This window comes from Balaenoptera physalus, assembly GCF_965194825.1.
Source record: "Balaenoptera physalus genome assembly, chromosome: 11".
NCBI classification, from domain to species: domain Eukaryota; kingdom Metazoa; phylum Chordata; class Mammalia; order Artiodactyla; family Balaenopteridae; genus Balaenoptera; species Balaenoptera physalus.
Window position 1 is genome coordinate 86,008,621 of NC_138896.1, and position 16,111 is coordinate 86,024,731.

At 39.0% G+C, this 16,111-nt stretch overlaps 1 protein-coding gene across 1 annotated transcript in view; it reads left to right on the forward strand.

Annotated features, from left to right (window-relative positions):
- LOC309637527 (uncharacterized protein) overlaps nt 1-16,111 on the forward strand; it is a 432,423-nt gene that overhangs the window by 353,337 nt on the left and 62,975 nt on the right. The window lies entirely within an intron of this gene.

Below are 16,111 nucleotides of genomic sequence, written 5' to 3' on the forward strand. Positions count from 1 at the left end.
TCATTTGTTCATTCATTTAACATATCAGCTTTGAACGCTTGCTTAGTAAAAGGCCCTGGGCTAGGATCAAAACCAAAAGAATCAGACTTTGTTGTTGTCTGTAAACTCCCACCCTGCCAGGTACAGCCTTGACTCATTGTTTAAAGTAAAAGTAGAATGAACAGGTCAGATGCCAAAGAGAAGAGGTGTGATATATGCATGGACTGTCTGCAATTTGGGACAAAGAAACCATGAAAATATTGCATCAAGATTTCTACATCAAGTTCATCATCCACCTATTGCCAAGTTAGAGGCAACAGTACTGTTACTCAGAAAAATTTCTCCATCCAGTAGCATCACTAATCAACTCATGAGAAAAATAATATAATGATGATGACGATGATGATGATGATGATGTAAGCCTTTACCTTTAGTATTTTAAAGCAGTGTGCATGCATTTACCTGTGTTATCTCTTTTACCCTGGTAAAAACCTCATGGAAGGGAAAATATTATCATCCCCATTTTATAGACAAGGAAACTGAAGCTAGGATGGGTTAAGAAATTTGCCCAAGGTCACAAAGTTTAAGTGGCAGAACTGAGACCTAACAGCATGTGCTCTATAGTACAACTCTCCTTTTAAAATTAACTTGCCGTTGGGTCCAAAATTTTAAAAACTGTAGTTCTGAATTTTATAATTCTACATCTTTATTTACCCTATCCACTGACTCTCTTTTTTTTGAAATATAAATTTATTTTATTTATTTATTTATTTTTGGCTGCGTTGGGCCTTCGTTGCTGTGCGCGGGCTTTCTCTAGCTGTAATGAGTGGGGGCCACTCTTCGTTACGGTGCATGGGCTTCTCATTGCAGTGGCTTCTCTTGTTGCAGAGCACCGGCTCTAGGCACGCGGGCTTCAGTAGTTGTGGCTCACGGGCTCTAGAGCGCAGGCTCAGTAGTTGTGGCGCACGGGCTTAGTTGCTCCACAGCATGCGGGATCTTCCCGGACCAGGGCTCAAACCCGTGTCCCCTGCATTGGCAGGCGGATTCTTAACCACTGCGCCACTGGGGAAGCCCTCCACTGACTCTTTGAAGGTCATAACAGTCCCCATAAATCAAGTGTGAAACTATCCTTTCTTACTGTTACCTTCTGAGCTGCTCTGCAGAGCAGCATGGGTACTTAGTTCATTCTTCATCTTCCAAAACAAGTCTTCCCTATCACCTCTCCAAGCAGGCCAGCCACATCTAATTGACATTAGAGAGCTTTCTGCAGATTAATCACTCTGAATCTTGAAGCTCGGCAAAAAGTTTCTCATTCTAACCAGAGTGCAACAACTATTTTTGGTACCAAAATAATGCTTTCACTGACTACCATGAAGACTTTTGAGACCAGCCAAAAGGAAATGGCAGGAGTGTTCTTAGTCCTAGTGCTGGTGGCCTGAGACCTAAGGAAAAGCATATTCTTTCCTTGGGGTAAGATCTTCTAGCCATAAACTTCTTGTTTTATTGTAACCATTGTTTTATCAGGGACAATGTCATCTCCCTAAGGAACTGTTTTTGTCTTTCATGAGTCATTTAGAATGTTCACTGAGACTCAAACCTAGTTAGCTAAGCATCAGATTCCTGTACTACTTGGGGGTTTACTTTTTAAATATAAGATCTAATCACTTCATGCTAAGGGCCTGTATGTTTTGTGAAGTTCCTGAAGGCCAGTAAAAGCACAAAGACCCTACTTTCCATTCAGCATAGGTGGCTGTATATTTAAACCAAGGATATTCTTGGTTTACATTTAAATAAACTTCTGGAGCATTTATTACATGCCAGCCTCTGTGCTAAAAGGTCGTATATACTATTGCTTTTATAATCCTTACAAGAACTCTTGGGCATGGGAATTATTATTATTATTATTATTTTTAACATCTTTATTGGAGTATAACTGTTTTACAATGGTGTGTTAGTTTCTGCTTTATAACAAAGTGAATCAGTTATACATATACACATGTTCCCATATCTCTTCCCTCTTGCGTCTCCCTCCCATCCTCCCTATCCCACCCCTCTAGGTGGTCACAAACCACCGAGCTGATCTCCCTGTGCTACGCGGCTGCTTCCCACTAGCTATCGGGCATGGGAATTATTATTCTCATTTTACTGCTGAGAACATGGTTAAAAAACTTGCTCAAAATGTTGACAATTTGGCAAGTGGGGTGATTGGTACATGAGAGTTTACTGTACATTTTCTTTAATTTTATTTATGCTTAACATTTCTTTATAATACAATGTCATTGCTGTTGCTTTTACATATAACATCCCAAAGGCACCCAGTTCATGAGTAAAGCCTGTGGTTTCAAATTCAAGTTTATTTGCTTGCAAAGCCCAAGCTCTTAAACATGACCATACTGTTGACTATCGTCTACTTAAAAATGTTGGTCAATGTCTACGTGGTGCCAAAACAGCTTCCTAGAAAACCAAAACCCAAACCCCAACGAGTCAGCCCATTTGCTATACTCCGCGGTAAGCAGCCATCCTAAAATGATTCTTGGATTGAAATTCCTGAGTGGATCACATTACAAAAAACATTTCCTAATGGAAAAGCATTTCCTAGATGAGTGTTTTTTCAGCCCAATCAATGCTGCAGTTTTACCATGAGTAAGCTGAATTTATTTATTTATATATTTAGCATACCATTTGTGGTATAAGCAGCCCCTTCTTACGGGGTCCTACAGACCCAAGAACAGCAAACATGACATCTAGCTGCAATCCCAGCATAAAAGAAGCACCACATTTGCTGTTTCTTGGTTATTTATCCCTTAAGATAGATAGCCCTCATCTCAAATAACGACCAGGGTATCTTTGAGATGGGGTCTAGATGATCTTTTTACTAACACCTAACAGCAATACATAGCTCATGTGTCTATAGCCAATCACTACTGATTTTATGGCTTCATTCTTTTGTTTCTTAAGAGGACATATATTTCCTAAGTGACAGTAGTAAGTTTGTTTTCTCCTGGCAGAATCTTACAAGCCCCTGTGATACATGCTGCCACCCTCAAACATGTGGAAACGAGGCCTAGGATTTACCCTGACACCAATTTCCTAACAACATTTATGAACAATTTCTAGCCCCAGCTGCTAGAGACCTATCCCCGTGCTTTGTCATTGCATTATGTCCTGAAGGAAACATGTGATTTCTCCCTCTTGCCAGAGTTTGGTTTAAGTGGACCTCAGACTTGCCTATGGAATAGTTTCTGGAGAAGCAAGGAGTTCTGGGAAGCATCAAACATATGTCAGGGGGTGGGGGAAGCATGACTTAGTTTGTAAAAAGAAGAAAAAGAAGCTCTCTGGGGCTTAAGAACATAAACCCAAAAGGGGGGGTGTGGGCAGCTGTTGGGTTTCGTGCTTCCCTTATCACTAAAATGGCTTATTCAGATAAATCTTCTCAGTGGAAACCTCTCTGATGCTGTGGTTTCTGAACATGAGGAAAACATTTTGAGCCACTGAAAATGCTGATAAGGCAGTAATACAACAGCCGTTTTCTTGGCCAAACCTATTATTCCATAAAGATGCATATCAGATATATGTTATTTAAATACTGCAAAAAATATTAAAAGGCCTATCTACCTCTTGTTAAAATAGGTGACTAGAAGTTGATATATCTGGACAAACATTACTGTGGCACTAGGGAAGTAAGATCAAAAGCTGAACAAAGGTTCACTTCTTCTCCAAACCCATCCCAACCCCCGACCCCATCCCCACCACTGAATTTAAGTAAACATGTCTTTGTAATTCTCAGGCTTGATGTCTTAATCCAGGAGTTTTTAGGCTTACCAAAACCCCATATCCCCTTTATATTACAAATAGTTGATAACATAACCAACCTACACACATAATGATAATAATTTGAAAAAATATTAACATGATGACCTCACTACATTATAGAGGAGAAAGAAAGAAAATTAATGTATAATAACACATTATAAAATATAAGTGCTCAGGCCTGATCACACTACTGATACTGACACTTCATCCCCTTATATCAAAGAATTGTGGATTTAAGAAAAGTTAGAGTACTCACAAGATGTAGCCATTCTTTCCCTTTCCATTTGACATTTTGAAATAAGTAAATAAGTAAATTCATACATACATGCATAGAATTACCACGAGTGTGACAGCTACAAATTCATACTGATACTCAAACCCAAATTTTCCTAAGTTGTACTGCCATCAGTGATATGATTTTCTGAAATGGTGAACAATGCTTAGTAAACCTCTGAAGGTAATCAACTATAACCTACCTTCTGTAGCTGCATTCCCGGAAAAAATAATATTAAACCATTATCTATCTATCTCTCTCTCTGTATATCATCTATCTATCATCTTTTTTTCTTACTCTAGGTTCTACATAAGATAATCATATGCAGGTTTTTCAACCAAATTAAATGTCGAGCAGAATATGTTAAAGTCATACAGGCCTCAGAAAATTTCCTATTTTGTGTGTCCATCTTACGCATTATAGGATGCCTACCACCCCCAGACCCGACCCACTTAAATGCCAGTAGAATCCCCTCAATTGTGACAACGTAAATAGTCCCCACAAATTCCTAAAAAGCCTCCTAGTGGCTGTGCTCCCTTTGAGAACCGACGCTTTCCTCCACAATTCATACTGTGGTTCCTACAAGGAATGCCCTGTTCTCACCTTCTTCCAAGATATATACACCATCCCTTTTTATAGTTCAATAAACTCATTCCCTCACCTTTAACCTGGATTGCCACTAACCCTTCTAGCTGCACCAGATCTCTCCTACTTCTGAATCCCCATCACGTGGATTATTTCTGGGGTTCACATCAACAAGTAATTATCTGCTAGCCCATGCTGATATTTGAAAGTTTCATATGAACATGTCTTATCCCTCCAAATCAACTGTAAATTTCCTAAAAGCAGTCTTTTCAGTATTTCAATTAACAAAGTTCTGTAGAGGCACTGTGGACTGAGGTTGAGTTAATAGAGCTAGAAGTCTGGGCGAGTGGATTTAATACTTTTTGGACTTGTGAAAATGCAAATTTAGAGCAGTCCAGATTATACCTCAAACTTCCAAGTCATCATGTCACCTGAATATTATTCCCACAGTACAAATTCACTCTGATCCCAATCCACAGTCCCTGGCACTTACTCATATCCATTTTGAACTTATAACTTATGACTCAGAAACCAATCCACCTACTTTCTCTAAACCAGTACATCTCAAACTGTGGACTGTGTATACTACCTATGTCAAAACCAACTGGAGATACTCGTTAAAAACAAAACAAAACAAAAAACCAATACTGGGCACTGTCCCCTGGAATCTGCACTTTGAGAAACACTGTTCTATATAATACACCTCTATTCAGTTAGGCTAATCCCTTCGTTACGAAACCATTCATCCATGTTTCTTGAATGTGAATAGGACCTTTACATTAAATAGGGAATCCAGTCAAAATGGTACGGCAGCCTCTAAATCCAACCTTAAAATCCTCCAGATTATAAATCTCACAAAAGCCAAGGTCAAGAAGTAGAATTATTTTGACAGTTGACTTTTAGTGATACTGTCTAATTTATTACAAGGAAGGGCTCATCATTTGGTGTTCGCATGTTATTTCACCAATATTTTGCCTATGTGATGCATCATTTTGCTAGTCAAAATCTATATTTTAATCCCAGATAAACTCAAATATATTTATTAAAAAGTTAATTCACGCCAAAAATCCACAGCAGACAATTTCCTAGGGGGAAAAATCAAGAATGGGTAGTTCTCTGTAACTCTTCTCTTCTGCTACATTTGAGACTCCAGGAGGGCAATGACCTTCTATCCTATTTATTCCTATCCGCCATTCCTTGCCTGGTACATATGGAACAATTTATAAGAATGAATGAACGAAACATTCACCTAAATATATACGAACTGGAACACTCAACATTAATAACAAGTGATAATTTTATTCATTTGATAAATATTTGTACATTTCCTACTGCATGGATTTAGCTCTGTGAAGCCAATGTCATTGTTTGGAAGAAGTCAAACCTCCTGATAATCACAACAGCTACATTTATGGAGTATTTAATCTGTGTTGAATGTTTCAGAGATACTACCTTGTTTAATCCCGACAGCAACTCTAAGGAGACTAGTATCACTCCTCACGTTTTGCAGATAAGAGAACTAAAACTTAGAAAAATGAAGTATCTTTCCACTTCTAAGCAGAAGTAGCAGAATTCCAGCCCAGATCTGCCTGCCTCTAAAGTCTGTTGCTCTTAATCACATCACCCTTCTGTTCTGAGTTGGGGTGATAGGAGATGTAGGTACAATAAAACACAACGATCAGAGAGTTGGAGGCCAGAGAGACGAACAAGATGAAGTGTCAAGGAGCTAATAATAATTGTATGAGCGAAGCATTCAGCGCCAGAAGTGATGAGAGAAGGTGGCAATGCAGGTATGGGGGCTGAGGTCACTCTAGGAAGGACAGCAGATGTGTCAAATAAGAGACGGCATTCTGGGGATGGAGGCCAAAGAGGCGGCAGCTCTGCGGCCCCTAAACACACAGCTGGGGGTGGAAACGTTCAGCATACATGACTCAGGAGCTTGTAGGAGATGCATCTGGATACAAACTACAGGAGACAAGCGCACACAGCAGCCTGCGCCCATGTCTCGTGAGTTTCCTGCACACAACTTGCGTGCATCTCACGCAAGCCTGTGGCCTTTGTTTTCCAGCTCAGCCCACCACACCCTGTGAGTCACGGCCCCTCGAATCTGTTCCTAGACAGCTGTCTGCAACCACCCAAAAGGAGGACAGATGAAAGATGAAACTACCTATCTGGGCTTCACGGCAGGCTGAGCCAACTGTAATCATTGATAGGGAAACCTCTGGAATTCAGGCTCAGTTTGGAGAGTCACCAAGAAGCGGATTACAGCTACAGAGAGCTTAGGTGACTCACCCCAGCACTACAGGCGAGAACAGCTGGAGCTGAGGCCGTGGCTAACAGAGGACTCCCGGTGAGGTGGGCTGTGGAACACTCGCCTGCTGGTCCTTGGCCCTTCCCTGAATCTATGGAACTGGTGATGCCATTTCTTCTCCCTCCCACCTCCCCACGAAAACATGGCCTGCAGCTTCCCTTGCCAGGCCTGTTTCTTTGAGGAGCAGGAGGAGAAGACTCAATGCATGTATCATGAGGGTGTAGGAGCGTGCGCTTCTGTCAGGCCCAGGCAACTAGCGCGACCCTCACTCACCAGAAGTGACGCCTGGCCTCTAGTCAAAATCTCCAAATCAAATTTAACGCACCATGAAATGTCAAATGCTTAGGGAAAAGGCACCGCACCTATATGTCAGGCCCAGTACTAGGCATTTTATACGGCACCAAATGGTATAGTCAGGATCACAACACCCCTCGGATCATCCCCGTTTACAGATGGGAGAACTGAGGCAGAGCAAGGATACACACATTCAGTTCTGCTACAACGCACATGTGTTCCAACCTAACTGATACATTAGGGGACAGGTTGAGCCTAACGGGAATTTGTGATGTTTGTGTTTGCTGACATTCAGTTCTCACTGCAAGACACACTGGGTGAATGCAGAACCTACACTTGGCCGAACTGAGCTGCATGGAAGTATACAAAACGCACAGCTGCACATCCCTCAAGTGTCCAACATCTGTCTCAGTTCACCACAGGTGTTATGAGTCACACCATCTACATCTGGTGCTACAACTTTCCATCCCATTTCCGATAACCCTGCTTCCACCACTTCACAAGTGCTCAAAAACTGCAACCCATTCGATGCCCATGTCCACAAGCAAACTCCCGATCTTTTTCAAGGCAAAGTGCAGTATTTATTGGGTTTTTGTATTTCCCAGCTATTGAACACATGTAAACTGTCTACTGTTTATTAGACTCCTATCTTTTTTTCTTAATATATCACTGACAAGTTTTTGCCATGTGGCCCTAGCCTCAATTTTCCCCATAAGCTCTGTGATTTTCTGTCGCCCAATTTTGCAAAGTGCAGTGATTTTTAGAAACACATATGTTGTGTTATAGCATAACTCTATGAAACTTGCCCAAGGTCACACGGCTAAGTAGTGGCCCAGCAGAAATTCAAACACAATCTGCTCAGGGACCCAGCCTAGCTTCTTAACTCCTATATTTTTCTACTTTGACATTCATGATCTCTTCTTATCTTCACAGCAGCCTTAAGAGGATCTCATATGTAATTCCCATTTTACAATGGAAGAAATTGAGATTCAGAAAGTAATTCACCCAAGGAAAACTTGGACCAAGTTAACTGTAAGGTGTAACTCTAAAATTTTCACTTGGGTCTGTTTTTCTCTAAGTACTTACCCAGGTCAGGATTCCAGCAGTCTGTATAATTGGTAAGAGTTAGTGCTGAAGGGGTAATGCCACAGGGCTTCACTGACAGTTTACTACTTCAATTTTCCTTGAGCAGGTTAAGAGTAGGTCCTCAAGATTTAGAGCCATTATCTAAACTATTTATTTATTAGTTTGCTTTTTGGTTATTGTTCATTCATTCCTTCACCTAGTATTTATTGAACAGTATGATGTTCCCTCTGTCTGGAATGCTCTAATTGCAATACCTAACCTTTAGGTCTTACCCTAAACACCACTCCCAGGGCTGCCTTCCATAATCTATGCCCCGCCAGACCAGTCAAGAGGGTCCTTTATCAATAGCATCCTTCGTTGATCCTTCCCAGTACTTACTACTAGCAAAGATGGCATGACTATTTGTCAAGAGTTCTTTGTTCATCTTTCCCCATGTGATGCTAAGCTCAATGACCAGAGATCACGTCCATCCTTCTTTTTATATGTATCCCCAGCATCCAGGGTCATACTTGAAACATAGTAGGTGCTCAATAAATACTTGATGGTTTTACTAATGAACTTGGACCTGGCACTGGTATAAAAAGAAGCCCAGAGTACAGAGAACATCTTCAACCTAGACAGGCACCTCTTGCACAAATAAAGTTTTAAAGGTTATTGAAATTCTTGGGCTGAAAGGATATATTCCTGCACTGTGTGCACAGAAAAGCTGTAAAGAAAAAGTAGCTGACGGACAGGAAACTGATCCACAACAGCATCTATAAACGGACCATGAAATCATCAGGTTCCTTCGTCTTTTATTTGTTTCTGGATGGAATCCCAGGCAGGGAAGATAACCTTCGCTTCAGAACAATGTGGCACATCATATGTAAATGTAATGAGATGATGAATTATTCCAGTGTCATTATGCCCATGATTTATGGGGAGACATTATCTGCTAAAAGCCCAGGCTGAAAGAATATTGATTTCACTTTTACCAAGACAGCCATTTAAAACTTTTTAAAGACAGCAAATGATTGTTTAAAAGACCAACTTCAAAAAGGCCAGATTCAAATCATTTGGCGGGGAGGAGTGGGAGGAAGCAGAAACGGTGATGCAGCTACTTTAAGAGCCAGTTGGACCAAGCGAAGTGCTCTTGTTCTGTATTCTCCTGGAATACCTTGTTCCTCTCCTTTACAGGACTTGGCTGCACTCACAGGATTTTATACCAAATTCTGCTTTGGGGCCACTTTTAGGTTTGAAGCTGAATTTTACTTTTTCTGGGCAAATAATTTTCTTTATCCTTCCCACTCAACTTATTTTGGTATCCAGAAGCTGGGAGTTGATGCTATTTGGTAGCGGTAGTTGTGGTGGTAGGGAGTTTTCCTTTCTCCTTTAAATAAAGTAACACAATTTTCTCAAATACTATCATGTTGATAGTAAATTATGCTTCCCCCAGAATATAGGGAGAGCATACTGATGAATTTTTTAAAAGGAGGGAATGCCAATATGGAACAGGATGATAGATTTGGGTCTATGCTAGTGAATTTGGAGAAATCTTTTCTTGTATTCTGTATTATCTTATACTCTGGCTGGGTTTCCTGCCACACAAAAGGAAGAAAATTAATTTGCTGAGTACCGTCAATATGCCAGGCACTTTATAACCATATTTCATTTTAACACTTCCCCCAAATTTTTCAGGATAGCTGTGTTGTCTTCCTTTATAGATAAGGCAACTGAGGCCTGGGAATGGTAAGTCTAAGGTTACAGCAACAGTTGACAGGGCCTGAATTTCTACCCGGTACTATTTGATCCCTAACCTCTTGCTCTTCCCAGGACCTTCTTTGCATCTCAGTTCATAAGATTAGGTGCCCTTGCTAAGGAGGCAATTTTAGTCTTCAAACTGTTATTTTAAGTATGGAATTAGCACCCAACTCTTTCTTCTTGTCTACCTAGTCAGTTAGGCATAACGGTTATTCCTCATTTCCTCATAACATTGGTCAGCTTAGAGAGATAGATAGATGGGTATCTAATCAACTCCAGTCACCTGTTGCTCCTATATACTGAACATTAATTCCTTTTTTTTCTGGGTCAGACTTCTCTGCCATAAAATGAAAATCCCGAAGTAGAAGAGGATCTTGAAGAGAATCTATCCTAGGCGCCACAAATTGGTGATGTGTGGGCTAAATATAACCCCAGACATGTTTTGTTATTGTTGTAGTTGTTCATCAGTCATCCTCTTAGAGCTAGCGTATTCTCTTACGTAGATATAATTCACATATAATATTGGGTTGGCCAAAAAGTTCGTTTGGGTTTTTCCATAACATCTTACGGAAAAACCCAAATGAACTTTTCGGCCAACCCAACACAATTCACCCATTTAAAATGTACAATTTGATGGTTTTCAGTATATTCAAAATTGTGTAACCATCACCACAGTCAATTTTACAACATATTCATCACTCCCAAAAGAAATCCATACCAATGAAGAGTCATTCCCCACCCACCATAACCAAATCCTCCACCTCTCGGCAATGACTAATCTAATTTCTGTCTCTATATATTTGCCTATTCTGAGTATTTCATATCAATGGAATCATACAATGCTTGGTCATTTGTGACTCGCTTCTTTCACTTGGCACAATGTTTTCAAGGTTTATCCATGCTGTAGCATATTACCATTTATTTTTATGACTCAAGAATATTCCAGATTATGGATGAATATCCCACATTTTACATATGCATTCACCAGCTGATGGACATTTGGGTTGTTTCCATTTTTTGGCCATTATGAACAAGCTGCTATGAACACTGACGTACAAATTTTTGTGTAGACATATGTTTTCATTTCTCTTGGGTATGTATCTAGGAGTGGAATTATAAGATCACATAGCATAGTAACTCTGTTCAACCTTTTGAGGAACTACCAGACCATTTTTTAAAGTCTCTTCAAATTTTTAATTTCTTACCAGTAGTGTATAAGGATTCTCCCTTCTCCATATCCTCACCAACACTTGTTATTGTCTGGCCTTTTTATTATAGCCATCTTAATGGGTGTTAAATGTTATCTCCTTAGAGTTTACATTTGCATTTACCTAATGGCTAAAGATCTTTGCATGTGCTCGTTGGCTATTTGCATATTTTCTTTAGAGAAATGTCTATTCAGATCCTGTATCCATTATTTAATTGGGTTATTTGTCATTTTATTTTTGAATTGTAAGAATTCTTGTATCTATAATTCAGATGCCAAGTCCCTTATCAGATATATGATTTTCTCCCAGTTGGTGGGTTGTTATCTTTTCTCTTTCTTGATTGTATTCTTTGAGTACAAAAGTTTTAATTATGATAAAGTCCAAGTTATCTGTTTTTCCATTGTTGCTTGTACTTTTGGACTCACATCTAAGAATCTATTACTTAACAAAGTCACAAAGATTTACTCCTATGTTTCCTTCTAAAAGTTTTATAGTTTTAGCTCTTACATTTAAGTCTGTGATCCATTTTGAGTTAATTCTGGTGTAAGGTGTGAAGAAGGGGGTCCAACTTCACTTTTTCACACGTGGATACCAAGTTGTCTTAGCACTATTTGTTGAAAAGACTCATTTTACCTCCTTGAATTCTCCTTGTCCCATTGTAGAAAATCAATTAACTGTAAATGGGAGGGTTTATTTCCAGATTCTCAATTCTCTCCATTGATCTATATATTTATCCTTATGCCAGTACCACACTGTCTTGATTACAAGCTTTGTAGTAAATTTTTTAATTGGTGTGAGTCCTTCAACTTTGTTCTCCCTTTTCAAGATTGTTTTGCCTATCTTAAATCCCTTAAATTTTTATATAAATATTAGGTTCATCTTACCAACTTCTGCAGAAAAAAAAATGGTTTCGATTTTGAATAGTATTGCACTGAGTCTGTGGATCAATTTGGGGAGTACTGTCATCTTAATAATATTAGGTCTTCCAGCCCATGAATATGGAATGACTTTTCATTTATTTAGGTCTTCTTTAACATCTTTCAGCAATGCTTTGTAGTTTTCGGAGTGTAACTTCTGTACTACTTTGATAAATTTATTCCTAAGAGTTTTATTCTTTTTGATGCTAATGTAAATGGAATTAATTTCTTAATGTCATTTTCACTTTGTCCCTTGCTACTGCATAAAAATACAAATGATTTTTGTATATTGATCTGTGTCCTTTAAACTCGAACTCATTTATTAGTTTTAATATGTTTTTTAGTTCTTTAGAATTTTCTACATACAAGATCATGTCATCTACAAATAGAGGTAGTTTTACTATTTCCTTTTCAATCTGAATGATTTTTATTTTTCTTGCCTAATTTCCTAACTCCTCAAGTATATTTTTTAATTAAAGTGGAATAAATGGATATTCTTTTCTTATTCCTGATTTTAGGTGGAAAGTGTTCAGCTTTTCTCCTTTAAGAATAATGTTAGCTACGGCCTTAATCAGGTTGAAGAAATTCCCTTCTACTCCTAGTTTATTGAATGTTTTCATCATAAAGGGGTTTTGAATTTTGTCAAATGCTTTTTCTGCACCTATTAAGATGATCACATGTTTTATGCCCTTGGTTCTACTGATACAGTACATACATTAATTAATTGTTGGATATTAAACCAAACTTGCATTCCTGGCATAAATCCCACTTTTATCATAATGTATACTCCTCTTTTTGTATTGCTGGATTCAATTTACTAGTATTTTGTTGAGAATTTTGTGTCTTATTCATAGGAGATATTGGCTGTAGCTTTCTTTTCTTGTGATGTTTTTGTCAAGTTTTGTTATCAGGGTAATCCTGGACTCAGACTGAGTTGGGAAATGTCCTCTTTTCTCCTAGTTTTGGGGGACAGTTGTGAAGAATTGGTATTAACTCTTTAAATTTATGCTAGAACTTATCAGTGAAGTCATCTGGTCATGGGCTTTTCTTCGTGTTTTTACTTACTAATTCAATCTCTTATTATAGGTCTAATCAGATTTCCTACTTCTTCTTGACTCAGTTTTGGTAGTTTGTATCTTTCTATGGATTTGTCCATTTCATTGGGTTATCTAATTTTTTTGTCATCCAGTTGTTCATAATATTCTTTTGTAATAATTTTAATTTCTATAAAGTTACTAGTAATACCCCTTCTTTCATTCTTTATTTAGTAGTTTGTGTTCTCTCTCTCTCTCTCTTTTTTCTTGGTCAGACTTGCCAAAGGCTTATCCATTTTGTTTTTTTTTCCTAATAAGGTTGGGCATGTGGATGGCCACCCTGGGATGACAAGTGTTTTTAGCAGTGAGATGATCGTATTTTTAGTGGGGTTCTTTGACTGTCTCTTTCCCTGGTCTTTCTGTTAAACTGTCTGTTGGTATCACACCCAGCTGTTTGACTCCACTCACTGCTGACTAAATTGCTCTATTTTTTGTTTGTCCTAGAGCATAAATTGCTGCACAGTCTGATAGAAATAAATTCAGGCCCCTTTGCACATTCCTTTGGAGGAATGCGGGTCCCTAATGAGTTTTCAGAACCAGCACAGTAGCTTTGGGCTGCAACAAAACATAATCCTAACTAATATACCATAGTAGCTTCTTGATTTAGTGACTCATGGTCGTCCAACCCCACTCTTTGTAGGTGAGGAAACTGAGAGACAGAGAATGGAAATAACTTGTCCAAGGTCACTTCTACTATAAAGAGTGGATCCAGAAGCCAGGTTTCCTAACTCCATGTCATCTTTCCTCCACCACCTCATGTGAATTCAAGAAAGGCTCACTCATTTTAATATTTTCCTAAGCTAAACCTGAACAAAAGTTAAAACTACTATAAAATGGCTACAGGTCTACTCTCCTCCCTGACTCAGTGCCCTCCAGTGTGACTATACACCCCCTCTTATGAAAAGGCAGAGCCCATTTTCTTATTGCTTGAATGTGGGCAGGCATTTCAATTTTTTTGGTCAGTAAAATGTGGTGGAGGGGAAGTAGTTCCAGATCCCAGCTAGGTCCCAACAGGCTTCATAGCTTCTGCTTTCTTTTGGAACCTTGAAACTTAGGAATAAGTCTAGCATAGCCTTTTGGAAGATAAAAGACATGTGATCCAGTCAATGCATTACCCCAAGGGAAAACTCAGACAACCACCAGAGATGTGAGTGAGGCCATCCTAGCCCAGCCAGCCCCAGCCAACCGGCCAGGAACACAAAAGCAAGCCAGCCAAGGTCAACCAAATCTGACCAAGATCATCAGAACTGCCCAGCTGACCCACAGACCCTTAAGTAATAATAAATGTTTATTTTTCTAAGCCTCTGAACTTTCAGGAGTTTACTACACTGCAGTAGCTTGTTGACAAAGCTGCCCAAAAGAATAGCATCAAAATGTGTTATACATATAAAATATAAGCAATCTGCAGATTATATGCATTTTTGAATTATCTTTACTTTTGACCTCATCTAAATGTGATATGCATAAGCTAGTGGTATGCAAGATAATTTAAAAATAACATGAATAAACATTTAAAACTTTAATAGATATATGTAGATTAATGTATATTAGAAAACCCTGGTTTTCTATAAACAAAAATCATAGAAAGTGTTTGCTTTAAATAAACTTTTAAAACAAAAAACTATCTCAGTTTAAAGATATTAAGTAAACGGTGGTATAGTTGGTAAGCAGAAATAGTAAAATTTGTGAATCTGGGAAATGAATGCCTGAAGTTTGGGAAATATTGTAGGAAGGCAGGTGACCTGAAGTTGGCTATGGCATTTAATTATTCACCAAGGTGCCTTACCTAAGCATTTGGCAATCCTTGGAGAACACTGGCCTGAAGGAATTTATCTTCTAAGTGTGGGACAACAAAGCTGGCATAAGGCATGTTGATGTCATGAAGAAAAGAACTTTGCCAGATAATTCAGTTTTGTAGACCCTGGTCTATATCTGTACGTGGCGAGTATGTGCAGACATGCATTACTTAGTGTTTACACAGGGTCTTATCTGAGGATCTCATTACCCTTCAAGGGCTTCAATTAAACCCCACAATACCCTTGATGAAACAGCTATTATTTTAGATGGGTAAATTGAGGTACTCAAGGCTCCCCAAACTGATGAGGCAATTTGCCTAAGGACAAGCAGGAAATGATTATCTAGGCTGCAAACAGAAGCTGCTAGCCTTTCTCTTAGGTTCCGACTTGAACCACTTTACCACAGAGCCTGAGGGAGGAGAAAGTTACTTCTTTTTAACGACTTCTTAGAGTAGTATGAGACTGTCTCTCAGCCTGGGCCTTACTCATATTAACATAGGGAAGAACAGTTTGCTTGTCATTTTTGTTTTTGTCACAGGTAAATAAGTTCCCTATCCCTAACTATGGAGAGTATCTCAAATACTTTACAGAAGTATTCTGAAATGATCTACCTGTTGCATGAAGGCAGACATCAAGGCTCTGCTTTTAGGGAGGATTTTAATCCCTTATCTTAACACTTTTGTCAGGGTAAACAAGCTCCAAGCTCTGCCTATTCTCCAACAGGGGTAAAGATCCATGGCCAAGCATTATCTTTGGCTCATTTAGACTTCCTGGAACCATGAGTTCAAATCCCGCCAGGGCAGCGTGGGCCTTCATCCTCCCAAATTAGATAAATAGAGAAGACAGTTTACCACAGCGGATTTCTTGGCTAAGACTTTGGAAAGCAAGGGTCTAACTCAAAGGTCTTGGGATGTTGGTCTTTTAAGAAAACTTGTTGACTTTACCTTGGATCACTAGATCAAAGCTAAATGCTGCTAGGTAAGCACCTCTTTAAAAGGACTAATAATAGGGCTT